The sequence below is a fragment of the Macaca thibetana genome, chromosome 6 (assembly GCF_024542745.1).
Source record: "Macaca thibetana thibetana isolate TM-01 chromosome 6, ASM2454274v1, whole genome shotgun sequence".
NCBI classification, from domain to species: domain Eukaryota; kingdom Metazoa; phylum Chordata; class Mammalia; order Primates; family Cercopithecidae; genus Macaca; species Macaca thibetana.
This window is the reverse complement of record NC_065583.1, coordinates 165202129-165222538: the sequence shown is the minus strand read 5'-3', so window position 1 is coordinate 165222538 and position 20410 is coordinate 165202129. Positions and strand designations below refer to the sequence as shown.

The window sequence follows — 20410 nt, the reverse complement described above, 5'->3', positions numbered from 1 at the left end:
CTTTTTCTTACCTACGATACAGGGATAATAAAATAGAGATTAAAAAAATAAGCAGTATATTGTTTTGTTTACTTTTTATGCCAAAAGCTTTATTATTATTAATATTCATAGCAATCCTTCAACACAGGTCAGAGGATACAAAATAGCCAAAATGTAGGAAGAACAAGTCTGAGGAGGACAGCATGAGGACTATGATGTATAAAATTATACTATATTTGGAATTTTTGCTAAATGAGTATATTTTAGCTGCTCTTGCTACAAAAAATAAAGGTAACTATGTGAGATGAGGCATGTGTATTGGTTCCACTATCATAACCATTTTAGTATGCATATGTGTCCCATAACATCATGTTGTATACCTTAAACATACACAATTCATTTTTTTAAAAGATAAACATTTACTGTAAACAATCTGAGGCATGCTCAGGGCTTGACAAAGTGCCTGATGGCCAGCAAGGCTTCCATAAAAGGCTGCTTTTCTTAACCACTTGCTAGATACCAGTTCACTCATATCACTCTAACACCTCAAATGTGTCCAAAACTTAATCCATCACCTTAAAATCAAACAGCATCTTCCCTTCCTTCACTAATAAAATCAACCCAGCTTTAGCCATGAGACTGGTAATCAATTTCTGAATCATTTTCTACTTCCCCCTAAACTCTTACATCGAATCAGTTGTCAAGCTTTACCTCTCCACATACTCTCCCATATCTACATATTAAATCTTATACCTGATCCTTTCTTTTCATAGTCTCCGACCTACTTTAGACCTCATCACCTTTCATAGCGACCACTACAATAGGCTCGTACCTGGGACAGTACACAAGGATTACCTGTAAAGTGCTTGCTCATAATACTTCTCTTTTACCTGCAAATACATCCTTAGTATGGCTAAGGGTGTTCCTACATAATAATGGCTTTAAATGGCAGAGAAACATCCAATGGCTCTTTACTGCATGAAGAATCAAGTCCAGGCTTTTAGTCCCATGTGGAGTAAGCTAAGAGAACAGGCCAAATGGAAAATACCACCATGCATGATGATGGTCTTGTTTAAGCCATACAATCAAGAGCATACCTTGTAGAGATAAGGCAGGGAATGCCTTCTGAGAGAAGTAAATGCCCCTCCTCCATCACCCAGAGGCAGAACGGAACTGGGCTTTTGAGTGGGGAAGGGATTTCCTCCTTCCTCCATTGCGTAAGGTTAGTATCATGTGGGCTTCTAGGCGTGGTGATGAAACACAAGGGGCCCTCACCATCAGGCTGCTGAGAAGTCTGGAATGGGATCACGAGCAGCAAGCAGCCAGCTCTGAGAGCAGGTGTAAGCCATTTCCTCTACGGGTTTCCTCCTGGTTTTTATAACACCCAGCTTTTAGTGATCTGTGCTGTGGGAAACCAGACGGTGCAGGGTCCTGTCCCACAGCCTGCAGTTGGAGGACAACTGGCTATGAACAGCAGAAGAAATACGGTTGTGTACAGATCACAGCAGGAGCAGCCACAGATGGCTGGGGACCCAAGGAGTCTAAGGACAAAAATGGAGTGGCATGTTCCACAGTCCTGGCGTGGAGGCCCCAGCCACAATGGTCCAAAATGCTCAGTTGGAAAACTCTTTGAATGGGCTGAACTCCAGCAAATAGGACAAAAAAGGCTCATGTTGTGAGGCTTTGGACATACAAAGAAGTGGATTTTTTTTTTTTTTTTTTTGGTTGGCATTAGCTACAGAGAAAGACAGCAGTTACATGATTCACTATATATTGCATCTTTGTCCTGAGGTCTGGGATTTTACGCTGTGGTTGTTAGGATTAGAATTACTTTAATGAAACAATGTTCTATTTCTAAGGAATTATTCCATAGAAATAATTCGGCTACTGTAAACAGCTGATCTCTTCTCTGGCCAAAATAATTTTGCTTGTAAATATTTCCTTTTCTTATGGACAAAACCACAAATCTCTTTTGTAGTAAAGGTTCTCTCTTCAACACACTGCATTTGAAGACAATGTTTCAGGCTGATGTGGGATCTGACTTTTTCCCTTGCCGTTCTGATGATGTTCTGCTGAGCCAACAATTGCCATGTTCCCGAGATTTCAGGTTAAAACAATAGATGTAGAGGTAGAGAGGCGAAGTGTCTTCCTTCTGCTTCTCACATGATAATGCAAATGAGAAAATTCATTTCCTTTAATGTACCCCCAAACCCATATATCAACACATTATCAAGCGAGATAATCTCTTTTGTGTTACACTCTGAAAAACTCCTAATATTCATGTGAAGATAATACTTGGAGTTAGAAAAAAATAAATGTAACATAGAAAATATTCCCAGGGCCGGGCGCAGTGGCTCACACCTGTAATCCCAGCACTATGGTAGGCCAAGGCGGGTGAATCACCTGAGATCAGGAGTACCAGACCAGACTGGCCAATACGGTGAAACCCCGTCTCTACTAAAAATACAAAATTAGCCAGGTGTGGTGGCAAATGCCTGTAATCTCAGCTACCCGGGAGGCTGAAGCAGGAGAGTCACTTGAACCCGGGAAGCAGAGGTTGCGGTGAGCTGAGATTGCACCACTGCACTCCAGCCTGGGCAATAGAGTGAGACTCCATTTTCAAAAAAAAAAAAAAAAAAAAAATTCCCAGGAAACAACACAGTTTTCAAGTCATCAAATTACAGAGCAGGTAATATTAATGTTTGCATGGAAGAGAATAAGTAGACTTACAATTAAGTTGCAGGGACTTTAATAAGATGTTAACATGATTTAACTTTGAAATAGGTAACTTTTTGATACGTTTGAATTTTGTAAGGACAAAACCCAATCAACTGCTTTAAAATACAGAAGAGTACTATGAAGAGCATATAACCAAGTTTTAATAAAAAGGAACATGTTTCCAGAAATGCTAAGGTCTAGCATTCTTGCAGTTCCCCTAAGGCATTTCATCAGTGAACAGATTTGGGTTTTATTGGCTAAAGGGAACAATTCTCTGTAAATACAGGCATTTAGACTTATAAAAGGTGCTTATAAAACAGATAGAAGATGCTGGAAATTATACACATTGTGGAACTATAAAAAAACTATTTAAAAGCCATCCCATAGGATGTTTTATAACGTTTATCTAGTTCAAAACAGCTTTACATTTCCCATTTTTCCTGTATAATAGTAGACTTTCAGGGCAACAAAGGAAAACAAAGTGAATAATGATAAAAAGGAAAGTAGGAGGGTTAAAGAGTGGATCACATAAGAGAAGCTTGAAAGCAGGAGAATATTTACATTTATAGGATACAGAAATTGAGCATTAGGGAAGAGACCACAAAGTAAAAAAAGTGAGAAATTTAAACAAATAAATAAAAGGTAAATAAGAAATGAGTATTCTTTTTTTATACATGTATAACTCATAAAATCTCTGAACTAGGAAATATCTTGAAACTGGATCTAGTCTCTTTACTTCTCTTTAGGCAGAAATGTGGTTAAATGTTAACACAGACACAGCTGTGCCAAACAGGTGCCGTGGAGGAATGCGTTCGGATTTCTCACCTTTTCTAGAGAGAGTTTCCCCTCCCCACAAAGGCAGAAATGCTTATTGTAACTTTTAGGAACAGAATCAAAGCTTCACAAGGCAGATAAAAGAAAAAACCAAATAATTATTTTTTTTTAGAGACAGGGTCTTGCTCTGTTGCTCAGGCTGGAGGACAATGGTGCAGTCATGGCTCCCTGAAATCTCAACCTCCTGGGCTCAAGCGATCCTCCCTCCTCAGCCTCTGAGTAGCTGGGACTACAGACACATGCCAGCACACTTGGCAAATTTTTTATTTCATTTTTTTTGTAGAGATGATATCTCCCTAATTTGCCCAGGGTGGTCTTGAACTCCTGGCCTCAAGCAAAAATCCTCCTGCCTTGGCCTCCCAAACTGTTGGGATTACAGAATGAGCCACTGTACCATAAGCATTTTTTTTTACTGAGCCCTAAATTTTACTCTAAGATCTAAATCCTTGACAACTAAAAAACAGGATCTTTGATTACAGAAATAAAGGCATCACCTAAAATCTTGTTAAATTACAGAATCTCGGGCCCCTTCCCAAGCTACTCAGCCCAAATCTGCATTTAACAAGATTCCTTATTCCTACACTTCTCAAATTTTGAGAAGTACAGTGAGTTTGTCTAGGTATCACTTCTGGCAACGTCTACCTTGTGGTTTTATTTGTGCAACGGAATAATCTTAATTTATACCTTTCTTTTATTAACTATTATTAGGACTCTCTACAATTACACATATTTGTAGGTGGCATTAAAATTACGTAAGAAACATAATTCAAAGTAACAAAATAGCAAACACACTCAAATTTTAAATGAATTTGAGTCGGGCACAATGGCTCATGCCTATAATTCCAGCACTTTGGGAGGCCAAGGCAGGTGGATCACTTGAGGCCAGGAGTTCAAGACCAGCCTGGCCAACATGGTGAAACTCCGTCTCTACAAAAATACAAAAAATTAGCTGGGTATTGTGGCACACGCGTATAGTCCCAGCTACCTGGGAGGCTGAGACACGAGTATTGCTTGAACCCAAGAGGTGGAGGTTGCAGTGAGCTGAGATTGAGCTACTGCACCCTAGCCTGGGCAACAGAGAGAGACTCTGTCTCAAAAAAAAAAAAAAAAAAAAAAAAGAGTTTGAATAGAAATTATTTCTCTAGCTGTCATCACCGTATCCTGAAAGAGGTACATACAGCAAAGACTCTACATGACAAAATAGGGAACTTCCATAATGCGGTACTATGTCCAAGATTTTGAACTGTATGCTAATGAGGCCTTGCACAGTAAAAGCCCTGTGGCATTTCACATTGTCTTGCTGAGAGCTGATTGGGGTAATTCTTTCAAGGAATCATTACTCTCAGCATTTCTGTCATGTTTTCTCAGAAAATGTTAAAGGTCATTTCATTTTCTTAAGAAAAAATATCTAACATTTAATGAGTCACAGACATATCATTCTATTTGGTTTCTATCTGTAGTAGGCAAAGATCAAAATCAAAATTTTAACCCTGGATGTGTCCAGAAATTAGAGTAATTGATCCAGAGTCCTGGCTCTGGGGAGGATGAGCGATGGCAGGGATCCATCCGCCTTGGTGGTAACAAAGAGGAAGCCAGGGCTGGGAGGGGAGAAGGATATGGCCAAGGTTAGTGAATGGGCCAAGGTTTGTCCTGGCTCAGGACAAAACCCAGGACCCCTCACATCAACCATTCCCATTCCATTTCCCCCTCATTTGAGAGTGATATGCCCATTTTGGGACATATGGTGAATGGATCATCTAATTTCTAGCTATGCATTGAAAACATGCGTCTTATCCCAAAAAATTATTTTATCTTTTATTTTATCCTATCTGTTAATTTCCCCTTTATATGTCAAGCTCTGAACTTGAGGCAGGAATATTGAGAAGAAAAGACATCTGAAGAAATCCTGCCCCATTCTGAATTCTGCTGTTCCACAGGTTTCTGTCCGTGGCTGCCTTTACTCTCAATCTATATCCTCACACAGTTTTCGCTCAGGTGTCATATACCACCTATACACTGCAAACACTCACCTTGGTATTTCAAGATCTTGCCTCTCTTTTGTGCTCCAGATTCATATTTCTGACTGCCCTTGGATATTACCAAAGAATTTTTTTTCAGCTCAAAATCATCAGAACAAATCTATTTTGCACTCTCATGAACCAGATTTTCTTTCTGAATTCCATTCTCATGCAAAGGGACAAAGACTCCTTTATTCATTCAAATTCATTCAAATATAAACACAGAAGGATCCTTGATTGATCTCACCTCTCCCTCATTCCCCAACCAATATAGCTTCTTGGGCATATGACCTGCGCAGTCTCAATGGGCCCCACACTTAGAAGAAAAACACGGTGTTTGCTTTAATGTTCTGCTGTCCCCATCTTAAAATTCCTAATATTTTTGAACAAAGGGCTCCCCAATATTCATTTTGAACTAGACCCTGCAAATTGTATGACTGGTTCAGTCTTCAAATCCTATAAATTGTTCTGTTAGTCCTGCTTCTCTATAATCTGTCCCTACACATTGCTGCTAGAATTCTTCTAAATCTAGGCAGTTAGGATGTCCATTAACAAAATTTGTTAAAGGCAAAAATTCTGTCGCTTATCAATTTCCCACAAAGTGTTTTTGAGCCTTCGCTGCAATGAATTTTCCAGCATAAATTCCCATACATCTTGATTTTCACCTGTAAAGGGTAGCCTGCCCTGGTTATCATGTATTTGTGCCAATATTACAAGGACTGAAAGTCACCACCTCCTTTCTATATCTGACACACTCTATTCATCCTTCAAGCTTCAATTTCCCCAATGTGGCGTATAACTCTTCTCTGCCTTCCATCATTCTCCTAGGTAGGTCCATCACCTGTGGTCAACACTATTAGCATGGTAAGTGATTTCTAGCTGATTTACATAGGGCTCCAGGGGAATGAGGGAAGACCTCCTTTCAGTCCAGGATTTCTTCTGGCAACATCTTCGATAGGGGAACAGCTGAGACAACATGCGTGTGTGACTGCATGGTACATTCATTACACTGGTTTTGAGCAAAGTCTGCAGGAGAAAAGACAGATGCTCCCAAACTACACATCCACTCAAGTATACATGTTCAAGTTAGTTTTTCATACAAATCCCAAGTCCTTCCTTTGTTGACTTGATTCTTTCTCTGCACCATGAAACTCGCCCATACTCCTTTCCATATCTCCATGAAGGTGATAGGCACTCACTTCAAATCACAGCTGACTTCACTTTCATTGCTATTTTTCTTCAAAAACATGTTAGTCTGCATCAGAGCCCCATTGCCAGGCACCCAGGAGTGGGTACATGGGGCACATGCAGACCAGGGTCAGGAGTAGCCCAGGCTCATTCAGCTGCATTCCAGCTGTGTGCAGAATTCAACGCATCCCTTCCATGAGCTGCAAGACTGTGCATGGGCCACAAGTACCTCTCCTTGTTTTCTCTCTAAGAAATCAGGGATCTGAATTCCTGGCCTAATACCATGCTTGTTTTGCAAACCAGTCTCAACTAATAATAAACAATGTTGTCCTTGACAGCAGGACCATTATTGCTGTTTCCAAATACCCTCAAAATCCTCCCACATCCGTTTCATTAGACAGGCTGCAAAAGGTTTGATCAATGTGATCAAGAAAGGATTAGCATTTACTTCTATTCTCAGGTTCCTATTCTCACCTACTTTTACCTATTTTTTCTTCATTTCTCCATTTCACTTTACAAATTGTGATTTTTCACTAATAAAAATTATATCTATTATAGAAAAATAGAAGATGGGCAAAAATATGTAATTGAAGATCCCTAAATATGTACTGATGACTTAAATATGTTTTTGAATTTGATTTTCTAGCAATTCAGTTGTACGGTTGTTAAAAAAAAACTCTTTAAATATGTCTTAATTTGCAAAGGTGCCTAACTACAAGTGAACCACTCATTTGACAGACATTTAATGAGTCTATACTATATAGTATTTGTGGTCTAGAGACACACAGCCACACCTCAATAATCTAATGAGAGAGAGAGAAAATATTGACACATATTTGTATAACAATAGAAAGTATGTATAAGTATCAAATGCACTGAAGACAAACATGCCTTTGACTCTGCAATTCCATTTCCATATATTTATAATTAAAAAAAAAATGTAACTTAAGAAATGGGCCAGCCTGGGCAACAAAGTGAGACTTCGTCTCTACAAAAGTTAAAAAAAAGAATTAGCCAAATATGGTGGCATGTGGCTGTGGTCCTCCCAGCTACTCAGGAGGCTGAGCGGGGAGGACTGCTTGAGCCCAGGCAGTTGAGGCTTCAATGAGCTAGGACCATGCCACTGCATTGCAGCCGGGGCAACAGAGCAAGACCCTATCTCAAAAAAGAAAATAAAAATAAAAAAAAAATGTATGAACATTTAAGTGCAATAGTTTCAATATATGCATATATATCTCCATATATATGACATTTATATGCACTATATAAATAAAGATTTAAAATAAAGCCTAATACCTGGCTAAATATCCAAGGTAATCCAGGTTTTAAAAAATAATGTTTTATAAATATATGTCATATTCTGGAAAGAAGCTAGTTGTGTTCTTTTCCTGACAGCTGGCTGTATTCACTTGATGGATTTCGAGTTACTAATATGTTTAAGAGCATAAATGTAATACAAATATTTAAAAATCATTTTCTCTATGTATAATTGCACAACACATTTCACGGGTGATCAGCCGTCAAGCTTATTTTACTGTGTTCTTTAAGCTGTCCAAAATATAAAAATTTCTTCATCTTTAAATGTCATAGTGTGACCTCAAAAAGCAACGCTGCATGAATGTGCAGTGACAGTTGACACACAGGAGTTGGCATTTTAGGCATCTGCAAAGGAAGTACAAAAACACACCTTTAAAGTACCCATTTGGTTAGACTTGGAACTTTTCCATAAGACGCAAATATGCATGTGCATGCACCCCATTCCCCCAAAAAATCACACGCAGTGATATTTCTTTTTTGAGACTTAGTCCCACTCTGTCGCCCAAGCTGGAGTGCAGTGGTGCGATCTCGGCTTACTGCACCTTCCAACTCCCAGGTTCAAGCAATTGTCTTGCCTCAGTCTCTTAAGTAGCTGGGATTACAGGTGCACACCACATTTCTATAAAAACATGCAAGTACTTTTTTGCATCACAATAATGAAAAGAATGTGTTCTAATGTTTGTGTCACATAGTGGGAACATGAAATGGAATCAATCAAATATTCTTAAAGGCAGGGCAAACAAACGAACCAAAACACACATCCCATCAATGCACACCAAAAAGAAAAAAAAAAAAAAATGAATTTCCTAATGAATGGGAGACGCTTTTCTCTACAGAAGCATCATGGTCATCAGACTCTGAGTGTGTATTTTCTCAGCACGGTGAATACTGCAGTGATTCTCCTCAAATATTAGTCCATTCATTTCCCTCTATAATAAAAGTGACACTGGAAGGTTAATGATGTGAAACTCTGCAGACAAAATGAAGCTACTATCCTCTTTCTGCTGACAAGACCACAGTAATGCAATGTGACAAATTAGAAAGAGAGGGATAGAATCTTAGGTGGAAATTCTGTTTAGGATGTATTTTTCCCAGCAGTGCCTCCACTTGACTAGGTAGTATGTAAATGTGCATAAACTTTTTAAATTGGTTAAGAAGGTTCACGATGTTATAATCAAGGGACAAACTGGGTCGAGTTATAACATTCTATACCATCCCATAGCATGTCCTTCTTGAGTTTCTTTGTATTTAGTAATCTTTGAAATGGAAGCAAATCACAAAGTATGTGATTACATGATTTTTGCAACACTACAAAGTATTCTATGAACCTCAACATAGCACCACATTAGGCTTTAAAATAGCACTCATGTTTGAATTTCAGCAGAAGTTCATAGAAAATTTAAATATTCAAAGGTACAATTTTCTGTTAAAAGGCTCAAAAACAGTTATAAAATCTTTCATAAAGTCTTTAATGTAGTTAATGAAAAATGTGTTAATAGTTCAATTCAGTCAAAAAGTATTTACCTCTTTGGGAAGCTGAGGGAGGAAGATTGTTTAAGCTCAGGAGTTCAAAACCAGCCTGGGCAACATGGCAAGAACCCATCTCTACTAAAAAGAAAATTTAAAAAATTAGCCAGGCATGGTAGTATGCACCTGCAGTCCTAGCTATTGGGGAGGCTGCGTTGAGCTTGGGAGATGATTGAGGCTGCAGTGTGCCATTAATGCACACTGCACTCCAGCCTGGGCAACAGAGCAAAACACTGCCTCAAAAAAATGTACTTAGCTTAAGTGCAATAATTGCATTATTATCAAATATGAAATAGGGCAAGAGTAACTAAATTGTCAGAGTCACCACAAGTTTTTTTTTATTATTATTACCTAATTATAAGAAATAACACCTTGAAACAAATCATAGCAACTAAGATTGAGAATAAGACAAGGATGTCCACTCTCAACACTTCTACTCAACAGGGTGAAGGAAGTCCTGGACAAGGCAATTAGGCAAAATGAATAAATAAATAAAAATAAAAGGCATCCATATAGGAAATGAAAAGTAAGACAATCTCTATTTGCAGATGATATGATCTTACATATAGAAATTGCTGAGAATTCAGAAAACAATTTGTTGAACTGATAATCAACTTAAGTAAAATTGCAAGGTACAAGATCACTATTTTAAAAATTGTTTGCATTTGTATATACTAGAAATAGACAATCCAAAAATGAAATTAAGAATACAATTTCACTTACAATAGCATCAAAAAATTAATCAAAGCAAAATAAATGCACAATGCATGTCATGAAAATAAAGAAAAAGAAGGAAATTTTAAAGCTCTAAATAAATATAAAAATGGTATATGTTCATGGACAGGAAAACTTAATATTGTTAAGATGGCAATACTTGCCCAATTCATCTACAGATTTAATATGATCTCTATCAAGGTCTCAGGTGTACTTTTGTTGGTTTGTTTGTTTGCAGAAGTTAACACGCTTATCCAAAAATTCATTTGGAAATGCAAGGACCTGGAAAAGCTTAACAATCTTAAAAAAGATTAAATTTTGAGAACTCATACTTCTCAATTTCAAAATTTATAGTTGTTTATGTGGTTACTACCATATAAATTGAATTCTGCATACAAAATACGTATTTCTTAGGCAAACATATTATAGAATTACTTTCCAATATCAATATACATTCCAATATTCCAGATTTCAGGAAGTTCTAGTTGCTGAATAAGCAACACGTAACCATTGTGCTTATGTTCCATATGTGATATGCGAAATACACACTGCTAAATACCAAGCACAAAAAACACTCGAATCATGCAAGTATCCTCTTATCTCTTAAATCACTGGCTTAATTTGGCCTTCCATAATTTTACATCTATTTTAACTACTCTGCTACAACTTACACTTATTAATTAATGTAAGAGAAAATATTAAAAAGCCAAGTTTTAATATCTGTCCCCAACAAAATCACATTACTTGCATACAAAAACGTTAAGGTAATTCTCAAACTGTCTAAATTCTTCTCTCTACAATAGGGTAACACTAATTCAGTGCTTCTGCTACTTAAGTAATTTTTAACAGCTTTGTTAAAGTATAATTGAAAACTTAAAATTGTACATATTTAAGGTATACCATGTGATGCTTCGATGTATGTATACATTGTGAAATGACCACTGTAAACTAACATATTCATCACCTCACATAGTTAACATTTTCTTATTTCTTAAGAACATCACACACCGGGGCTGTCGGAGGTGTGGGGGGTAAGGGGAGGGAGAACATCAGGACAAATATATAATGTATGTGGAGCATAAAAACTAGATGGCGGGTTGATAGGTGCGGCAAACCACCATGGCACATGTATACCTATGTAACAAACCTGCACATTCTGCATATGTATCCCAGAACTTAAAGTAAAATAAAAATAAAATAATAAAATAAACAAATAAAAATGAAATACATGAGGAGAAAAGATCTCTCCTTTTAGCAAAGTTGAAGTACACGATGCAGTATTATTAACTATAGTCGTCATGCTATCTATTAGATCTTCAGACACAGACAAATACTGCAGGATGATGCTTATATGTGGAATCTAAAAGAGTCAAATTTATAGAAGCAGAGAGTAGAAAGGTGGTTACCGGGCACTGGTGGAACCGGGCAATGGGGTGATATTGCTAAAGGGTACAAAGTTTTAGTTACAGTCACGTGATGTCACATAACAACATTTTGGTTAACAATGGGCTGCATATAAGATGGTGGTCCCATAGGATTGTAATGAAGCTGAAAATGTCCTGTCGCCTAGTGATATCGCCTTGTCGATCCTGACCCTATGTAGGCCTACGCTAATAATGGGTGTGTTTGTGCCTTAGTTTTTAATGAAAACATTTTAAAGGTTTAAAAAAATTAAAAGAAAAAAGCTTATAGAATAAGGATAGAAAGAAAGATTTTTGTACTGCTGTACAGTGTGTGTTTTAAACTAAGTGCTATTAGAAAAGAGTCAAAAAGTGAAAATTAAACATTTCTAAAGTAAAAAGTTACACTAGGCTTAATTACAGTAACATTAATTATTGAAGAAAGTTTTTTCAATTAATTGAGTGTAGCCTAAGTATACAGTGTTTCTTGAGTCTATAGTAGTGCACAGTAATGTCCTAGGCCTTCACATTCACTCACCACTCACTGACTCACCCAAGGCGACTTCCAGTCCTGCAAGCTCCATTCATGGTAAGTGTCTTATACAGGTGTACCTTTTTAAAAAATCTTTTATACTGTATTTTTACTATACCTCTACTATGTTTAAACAAAAACTTACGACTGTGTTACGACTGCCTAAAGTATTCAGTACAGTAACCTGCTGTATAGGTTTATAACCGAGGTGCAGTAGACTATACCATATAACCCAGTGTGTAGTTGGCTAGACCACTAGGTTTGTGTAGGTACACTCTATGATGTTCACACAATGACAGAATTGCCTAAGGACACATTTCTCAGAACTCAGGACCGATCTCTGTCATTGAGTGACACATGACTATACTTAAGTAATGCAAAGGTAATAGAATTTCAACACAAGTACGTCCCCTGGCTCTCCTTTTTTTCCCTAGTCCCTCTCCCTATCTCAAAACACACACACACAAGTTTAAGTATATGGAGGAAAAAATGAAAAAAAAAAAAAATAGCTCCATGTGTTCTCCCTTAACTGTATTGCTAAAATCATCATTGCATGGATGAAGTTAATGGAGTGCACGTGCAGTAAGGTTAAGTGACTAGTTCATCTCAACATGGCTAGCAAACAAAGAATTCAAACTCAGCCTAATTTTGTAGACTACACACTTGAACATTCTTAATAGCAACAATTTACAGCTTCTTTTCAAAGCAAAACTTTTCAAAAAAGCTTTCACTTCTTTGAGGACCATTTACCTACTTTAATTGGACTTTTGACCCCTTCATTTCATTGAAATTGACTTTGCTAAAGTCAATAATGGCTTCCATGTTAGCACTTCCAATACGTATTAGTCTTGATTCATCTTACACATCTTCAAAGCAGCACTGAACCCAGCCGACAGCCTTATCTTTGAAGTTCTCTATTCCCAGCCACTGTGACTTAAAGGCTCTACGGTTTACTTTTCATTCTCTTTTGTGGGGTTTGGTGTTTTTTTTTTTTTTTTGGTCAACTGCCAAATATTAGAGTGCTTTAGGCCTAGACGATTGGCATCTTGTCTTCTGCATCTCTAGTTTCCAAAACAAAACAAGATACTGTTTAATAATATCTGGATTTTATTTCCTTATTCATTGGTTTATTTATTTTTCATCTCCTCACACTAGTGTATAAACTTTATGAGTCACAACAGATAGGAAGTATTTAATAAGAGTCTGTTGGATGGATAAATGGAAAGAAGGAAGGAAGGAAGGAAGATAAATTTTTATCCCTCCTTTCCGAGAAAACTGTGATTTGACCCAATAAGGAGTGACTGTTGAAAATATCTCTATCTGGCCAGGTGCGGTGGCTCACGCCTGTAATCCCAGCACTTTGGGAGGCCAACACAGGTGGATCACCTAAGGTCAGGAGTTCAAGACCAGCCTGGCCAACAGAGTGAAACCCAATCTCTACTAAAAGTACAAAAAAAAAAAAAAAAAAAAAAGCTGGGCATGGTGGTGGGCACCTGTAATCCCAGCTACTCAAGAGGCTGAGGCAGGAGAATCACTTGAATCCAGGAGGCAGAGGTTGCAGTGAGCCGAGATTGTGCCATTGCACTCTAGCCTGGGAAACAAGACTGAAACTCTGTCTTGGAAAAAAAAAAAAAAAAGACAGAAAAAACAAAAGAAAAAGAAAATACCTCTATCTTAGGGCTCTCTTTTCCAGTAAGGCTTAGGTCTGCTTTGTCTGCATGCTGCACCCCTCAGTATTCCACATCCTAGGCCAGCTGCATCAGAATGGTTGACTCCAAGTTATTATCATGGCCCTGCCACCATGAAATCCTAAAATCAACCTAGATTAAAGAGAAAGGCCTGGTCAGCTGTGATACTTGCTATGAGTGCAAATGTTCCATAGAGGAACTAGGTCATGCTGGATTCAGGCACTCTCTCACTGAGCAGGAATGCCAAAACTCATGGGGGCAGAGTGAGGTATGTACCAGGCCTAAAGTGATTGTGTTCTCAGTAGAGGATCCCTTCTACGAGTGTTTCTGAGAAGCCCACTGTTTAGCATCAGACCTTGATCTCAATCACTGCAACTTGTTGCCCACGAGACACGCCCAGCCCTCATCTCATTTCTTGTGAGTCCTCTAGGATGCTGTCTAGATTGGCCTTGAATTGTGGCCCTCATCCAGGCATTTGGCTGCCTTCACCCAGTACCAGCCCATCACCTGTCATGCCTCCTGCTTTCCCCAGCCAGATGGGCAGCCCCAATTTCTTAGCAGCTCTTGTGGGGAAGCTGTGTTATTTCAACAACCATATGCCAGAGCTTAGCACCTAGCAGTTTGTGATAAATAGACTTAATATAGTCAGGATCTCTGTTTAAGGAAAATGCTAATGATGATAAAGATTTACATTTTGCGATGCAACAATGTGATTATATAAACCTAAGGAAACAAATGAAAATAAATTACTTGGTGCTATTTGTTTTATAGTTTACTTGATACAATTTTCATTGTTTTCCAATTTTCTCTATTTTGTATTTTAAGTCATAGGAAAGTAGAGGGGTAATTTGAATTTTCAAGTTGAAGATGCACTTATTACCATTTTAGAAATACAATCAACATTCATATCAAAGGGAAATTTGGCGTCTCAGAAAAATGACACAAAATTTTTGTTTCAAAATTTGGCCATATATTTCTTAATATTACTTACCTTTTAATAGCACCTTCAATTCTACCTTCTCCCCCGGCAATCACAAAGTCAAAAACATCCTACTGTAACACCAAGGCACATATCTGAGGACTCTTCTCTCTTACTAGGCCTTCTTTATTATTCTTGGGCAAATTATTTAATTTATTTTAGCCTCTTTTCTCATCATCCTTCTCAAAAAAGGTCAGTGATAGCTCTTACATTAGAGAGCTGTTCTGAAAACTGATTGAAATAAACCAGGTGAAATATTTAGCTGCTTGGTTAGCGAATGCTCAAGGCATGTTTGTCATCATCATTCTCATCACCACCATTAAACATATGTACACAGTCAACATTTAACTAGGAATTTTCTTAGCATTCTTCAAAATAGTTTACCATACATATTAGTATTCTGGTTCTAAAACAGTATCAGGCACAAATTAGGCATTTAGTAAATGTATATTAAGTGCTGGTCACATATTATCTTCTTTTGTAGCTTCACTGAGGCAAAGACCATGTTGCATTCCATCTGAGGCTAGACAAAGTATCAGGAGCAGCAAACACAATGGATGCTCCTTGAGTGAATGGTGCCTAGCCGATGTTAAACATCCATTAGGAAATAACACAGAGAGCTTTGCATTCCATTACAATGACAAGTGACAACGGATGCACTCCCAACGAGAACATTTTATAACCTCTCCTTTCTTGCCTTTTGCTGATAACTGATTACATATTTGAAGATCATTGCTGCAATCTATAGAGTCTATCCAGCTGTATGAGATCAGCCTCACAGAGCAAACTTAAAGCATAGTGAAGGGAGAGATCTCTCCTAAATCAAGCAGACACAGTGCATGATTATTGCCTATTAATTCTGTGGACACGCAGTGTGAGAATTGAAAATCATAAACATTAAATAGACAGGTAACTGTTAAATAGAGAGCAACTTATTTAATGTGGTCACTTAACATACTTTCTGAATCTCTATGTGTTAGAAGAAAGATTGTAAATTTTCCATGACAAATGTGATCGAAGTATAATTTATTTCTCAATTTCTGTACTGTGTGGTTTAGTAGAAAGGGCTTGGGCTGGAAGACCCAGGAATACAGTCATAGCCTTGCCTCTGCAATTTTCACAAGTCACCTTACATTACGGCTTTAGTTTTCAACTGAAACCTGTCAGTTCCCTTCCAGCTGTAAAACCCTAAGTTTCTAATAATAACCCCATCACCAAAATCTGGTGTTCTGTTAGTATCATTCTCCCAAAGCAATGCCGCAGACTACAATCAACTCTATTATCCATGTTAGATTTTAACATTATACCCAGGCTCTATCTACAGGGAAACAATATCAAATCAGTGCTCACACTGATGATTTGCTATACCCAGCCAACTCTTTCTCCATGCGAATGAGACTTTCTCTGTGCAAATTGAAATTGCACATAGTCCAGAGATATCATCAGCGAGTATTTCCCATTCATTCTAATCACAGTCGACTCATGACAAGATGGCAGACAGGGCCATAGTAGGTATCAGACTGCATTACTCGGGACCAATTAAGCCCAGTTATTCCATATAGACACAGGTTTTTTTCTTGGATTATGAAGAGGAAGACAGAAATTTTTGGCCACAGAAAAATTTACTATGATAAAGACTGCCTCAACAAGCTACACATACACATGTATTTTTGTAGAGAAGCACACATGCATTTGAATTACTGTTAAAGTCAAGTTGCTGTGTGAAAACTGGGACATTTTCAGCACACATTCTCCAACATTTCTGATATCAAGTTACGGTGGAGCTATTTGGCATGGTTGGATGCGATGGGCTGGCTTCCCTATGCCATATGCTATTGAATATGTAGGTTTTTCTTCAAAAGGTTCCATAACTGATACTAATTTCACACTTAATCTACATATACTAGCTATGCTGGAAGTTTAATCCATACTATAATTATGGAGGAAACAATCAGGCTTTTTCCAAGGCTTGTTCCAGCCCTAAAGCAAATCATTCTACATTATCTGTGGTAATATGTGGAAGCACAATAATCTTATTTTGAAGTAACATGAGATTTTTTTTTTTTTTTTTAAGATTCTACGGTTTCTGATATGGAGTTGTTTCTATGCTTTTAAAAACTTCATATTTTTAACACAAAAACACAAATGTAACATAAGTTTATGGTATCATATGTATCAAATGTAACATAAGGTATTAAGGTATATTGAGGCACACTTGCATAACCATCAAGTCCCTCAACAATGAATGATCCTAAATGCCTGTACTCAGAACAGAAACCTCCAATGACATCTTTGTATTTTATGATTCTACACTGGAATAATCACAAACCTACAAAGGGGCATTTCTCAGCTGTGCACAGGTTTGGTGGTTCAGTGCAGAGTCCTAGATGCTGGAGTCCACGTTTCTTGAGAGAAGAACTTTTGATGAATTTACTACAGTGACAATCTCAGGTCATCTCCAAGTAGAACATAACAAGAAAGACAAGTCCATTCACTGGGGTATGAAAAGATCTAATGCACTGGGGACTTCCTGTACCTGCTCTTATGGTTCTCTTTTCTCTGGTTGGATTGCCTCCTCTTCCCTTATTAAAACCCCAACCCCTTCTCAGCCAGGCCTACTCGCTGGTGCCCTTGACCAGGCTGCCCTGGCCAGGGCTGGCAAGAATGAGTCCACGTTGCTGGGAAGGGGGTGCAGGTGGTCTGCGCGTCTCACTCTCTCCATCTATGGCCTTCGGTCCTGGTGCTTTATCTGTGTTGCTGTCACAGTGATTCCTCAGCTAATTAATCCCCTGGTTATACAAACCCAACCATGTTTAAAAAGTGATCCTCATAAATCATCATGGGCAGAAACGCTTGTTAAGGAAAAAGGTCCTTCTAGGGCCAGCTCCTTTTGGAACTGTCTCAGATAAAGGTAAGAGGGTGGGCAGGAGGTGGGCTGTGAGGCCCTAAAGCCTGGGGCTGGAATCTCTGATCCCTTCACCGCACCTCGCACGTACCCCACCTGTGACCTCCACCTTCCCACGTCCCCTCCACAGGACTCTTCAGCCTTCGCAGACACTAGGACAGCGTGTGCCCTTTCACCTCCTAACAAAACAGTCATCTGAATTGTTTCCCTGACTTATGATACCCTGACTCAAACACAATCACACACTAACGCATGAAATTCGAAAGTACTTTTGTTGTAAGTTGCAGAATGAAATGCTTTTGTTCTTTGGCTAATGGAATTTCAAGCATCAGCAAACAGTGGATTTTTATTGTTCTTTTGTGTCTAGAAGGACCAATGAAGAGACCCTCCAGTCCTCCCTGGGTTAATGGAGTCCCAGTGAGGATGCTCCCGGTGACACAGGGAACCCTGCACTAACACAGTTCCTTTCCCCAACAAAGCCCTGCTCAAAAGAATTTTAGGCAATTTGAAAATGGATGCTAGAGGCCTAAGGAAGGAGACGAGCTTCTGTCTGTTCCCTTCCATAAGTTCCTGTCTAAAAGAGCCCACCTTTCCTTGTTTTAACAAAGTACCTACATACTTTAACAAAATGATTACCATAACAAAATTAATGCAGTTGCAATGTTTACTGGTGATAATATACACTAGAGTTTGTAACATACATCAAACTGTGTACGCAAAATCGCTTTGTTTTGCAAAACTTATTTTGTTTCTCATCATGCAAAGAAAGCAAACCTTAAAAAAAAAAAAAGACTACAATGTTATCCTTTTACTTGACATAGCAGATAAAAATATGCCATGTTCATCGATCCATAGCTTACGCACAATTCTCAAAATTCTTTGTCTGATAGATTTGACAAGGAATTTAAATGGAATATTTAACTAACTTTTACTAATTTAGAAAAGCAGGCTGTCTGAAGAAGCCGAAAGTCGTTTTTGTGTTTATTGTAAGATAACCTTTCCCCAGTGGCAGCGAGCAACATGTCTGCATTCCTAACTTCCTCATGACACACACACTATGGAGAGCTCTAGGGCTTTTTAGCTACAGCCAAACATCCACGCTTGAGTTACATATCAAAGGAGATTTTTCATCCTTAGCCCAGCTCACAGCACTTAGAGCACAATGTGCTGAATTCTTAACAGGAAACCGCCTCTTTGTGTAATCCCTTCCCCAGGAGGCTCTTGTCAAAACATGCGATATTTCAGAGCTAAACTTCCCGGCTGCACAAACTGATACATTGTCTTTTTGCACTATGAGTAACATTTTCAAATTAAAAACACATAATCATATTTCATGTTCTCAAAGAATTTAGGAAGAGGTTAAAATTTAGACATTTTGATCCAGCTCTCAGTCTTTTGTAAATAAGGATCCATGACATTCCATCACCTACCTATGAGACCAAAGAAATATCAAAAGCTAGGACAAGAACAGCAGTACTGTGAACCACACACAGGTAAAAAGCGTGGATTGTTCAACACCACAAGTAAGTTCAGCAGTTCTCATATAGCGTCCATCCCTGTCCACGACCGCTGTCTGTGTGTCTTCCCATTCTCCGCAGGTCTGCAGAATCCCAAAAATGTGCACATGAGGTTAACCAGCACACCTACACAGTCATAGTGTGTGTGTGGGTGGGTGGGTGTGTGCGAGTGGCCCAGCAATGGGATGGCGCCCTGTTCAGGGCTTGGTGGCCACCTGGTACCCCAAGCTGCTGGGATAGGCTCTGGGCCACCCAAGTCCTTGAACAGAAATAAGTAGGTAAATCAATATCTTACTTGTTTTTTGTTTGTTTGTTCATTTTGAGGCAGAGTCTCGCTCTGTCACCCAGGCTGGAGTATAGTGGCACGATCTTGGCTCACTACAACCTTCGCCTCCCAGGTTCAAGGATTCTCCTGCCTCAGCCTCCCATGTAGCTGGAATTGCAGGTGCGTGCCACCACACATGACTAATTTTTGTATTTTGGGTAGACACAGGGTTTCACCATGTCGGCCAGGTTGGTCTTTAACTCCTGGTCTCAAGTGATGGACTTGCCTCGGCTTCCCAAAGTGCTGGGATTACAGACATGAGCCATCATGCCCGGTCTATCTTATGTGTTTTTATTAAACTTTCTTAAATGTATGGATAACACACATTCATTTCGTGTTTAATATTAGAAGTGTTTTGGTCTTTATTCACAAGTTCGGTGATGATTTTGTGACCAGAAGCTGCCATACAAACTTAACTCTTATTTATACCAATTCGTCTATGGTGAAATTGGTTTTGTTATACATTGTTTTGCTTCAAGTCGCAGTTTCCAGGAACCTATCGATGATGTTAAGTGAGCACCTGCTGTGCATGCTGCCTTGTTTTAGGCAGTGCTGATCCTCAGGCCTCACCTCCAGGTGCTGGCCGAGCTGGCTAAGGACAGGGGCAGCTGGTGCCTTTGGTAAAATCACGCCAGCCACCACTTGCTAGAGTTTGCCACACGCCAGCCCTCTTCTAAACATGTCTAAGCATTTTGTTATGTATTAACACTTAATCTTCACAATATCTCTGTTTTGAGAACTGTCAACATCCTCACTTTATACATAAGAA

At 38.6% G+C, this 20410-nt stretch overlaps 2 protein-coding genes across 5 annotated transcripts in view; both read right to left on the bottom strand.

Annotated features, from left to right (window-relative positions):
* DAP (death associated protein) overlaps positions 1-5253 on the bottom strand; it is an 840643-nt gene extending 835390 nt beyond the window's left edge. Inside the window, exon 1 of the mRNA XM_050794086.1 lies at positions 5236-5253. The gene's annotated coding sequence lies outside the window, so the exon portion shown is untranslated. The remainder of the gene's footprint in view (positions 1-5235) is intronic.
* CTNND2 (catenin delta 2) overlaps positions 1-20410 on the bottom strand; it is a 935738-nt gene that overhangs the window by 539154 nt on the left and 376174 nt on the right. The window lies entirely within an intron of this gene.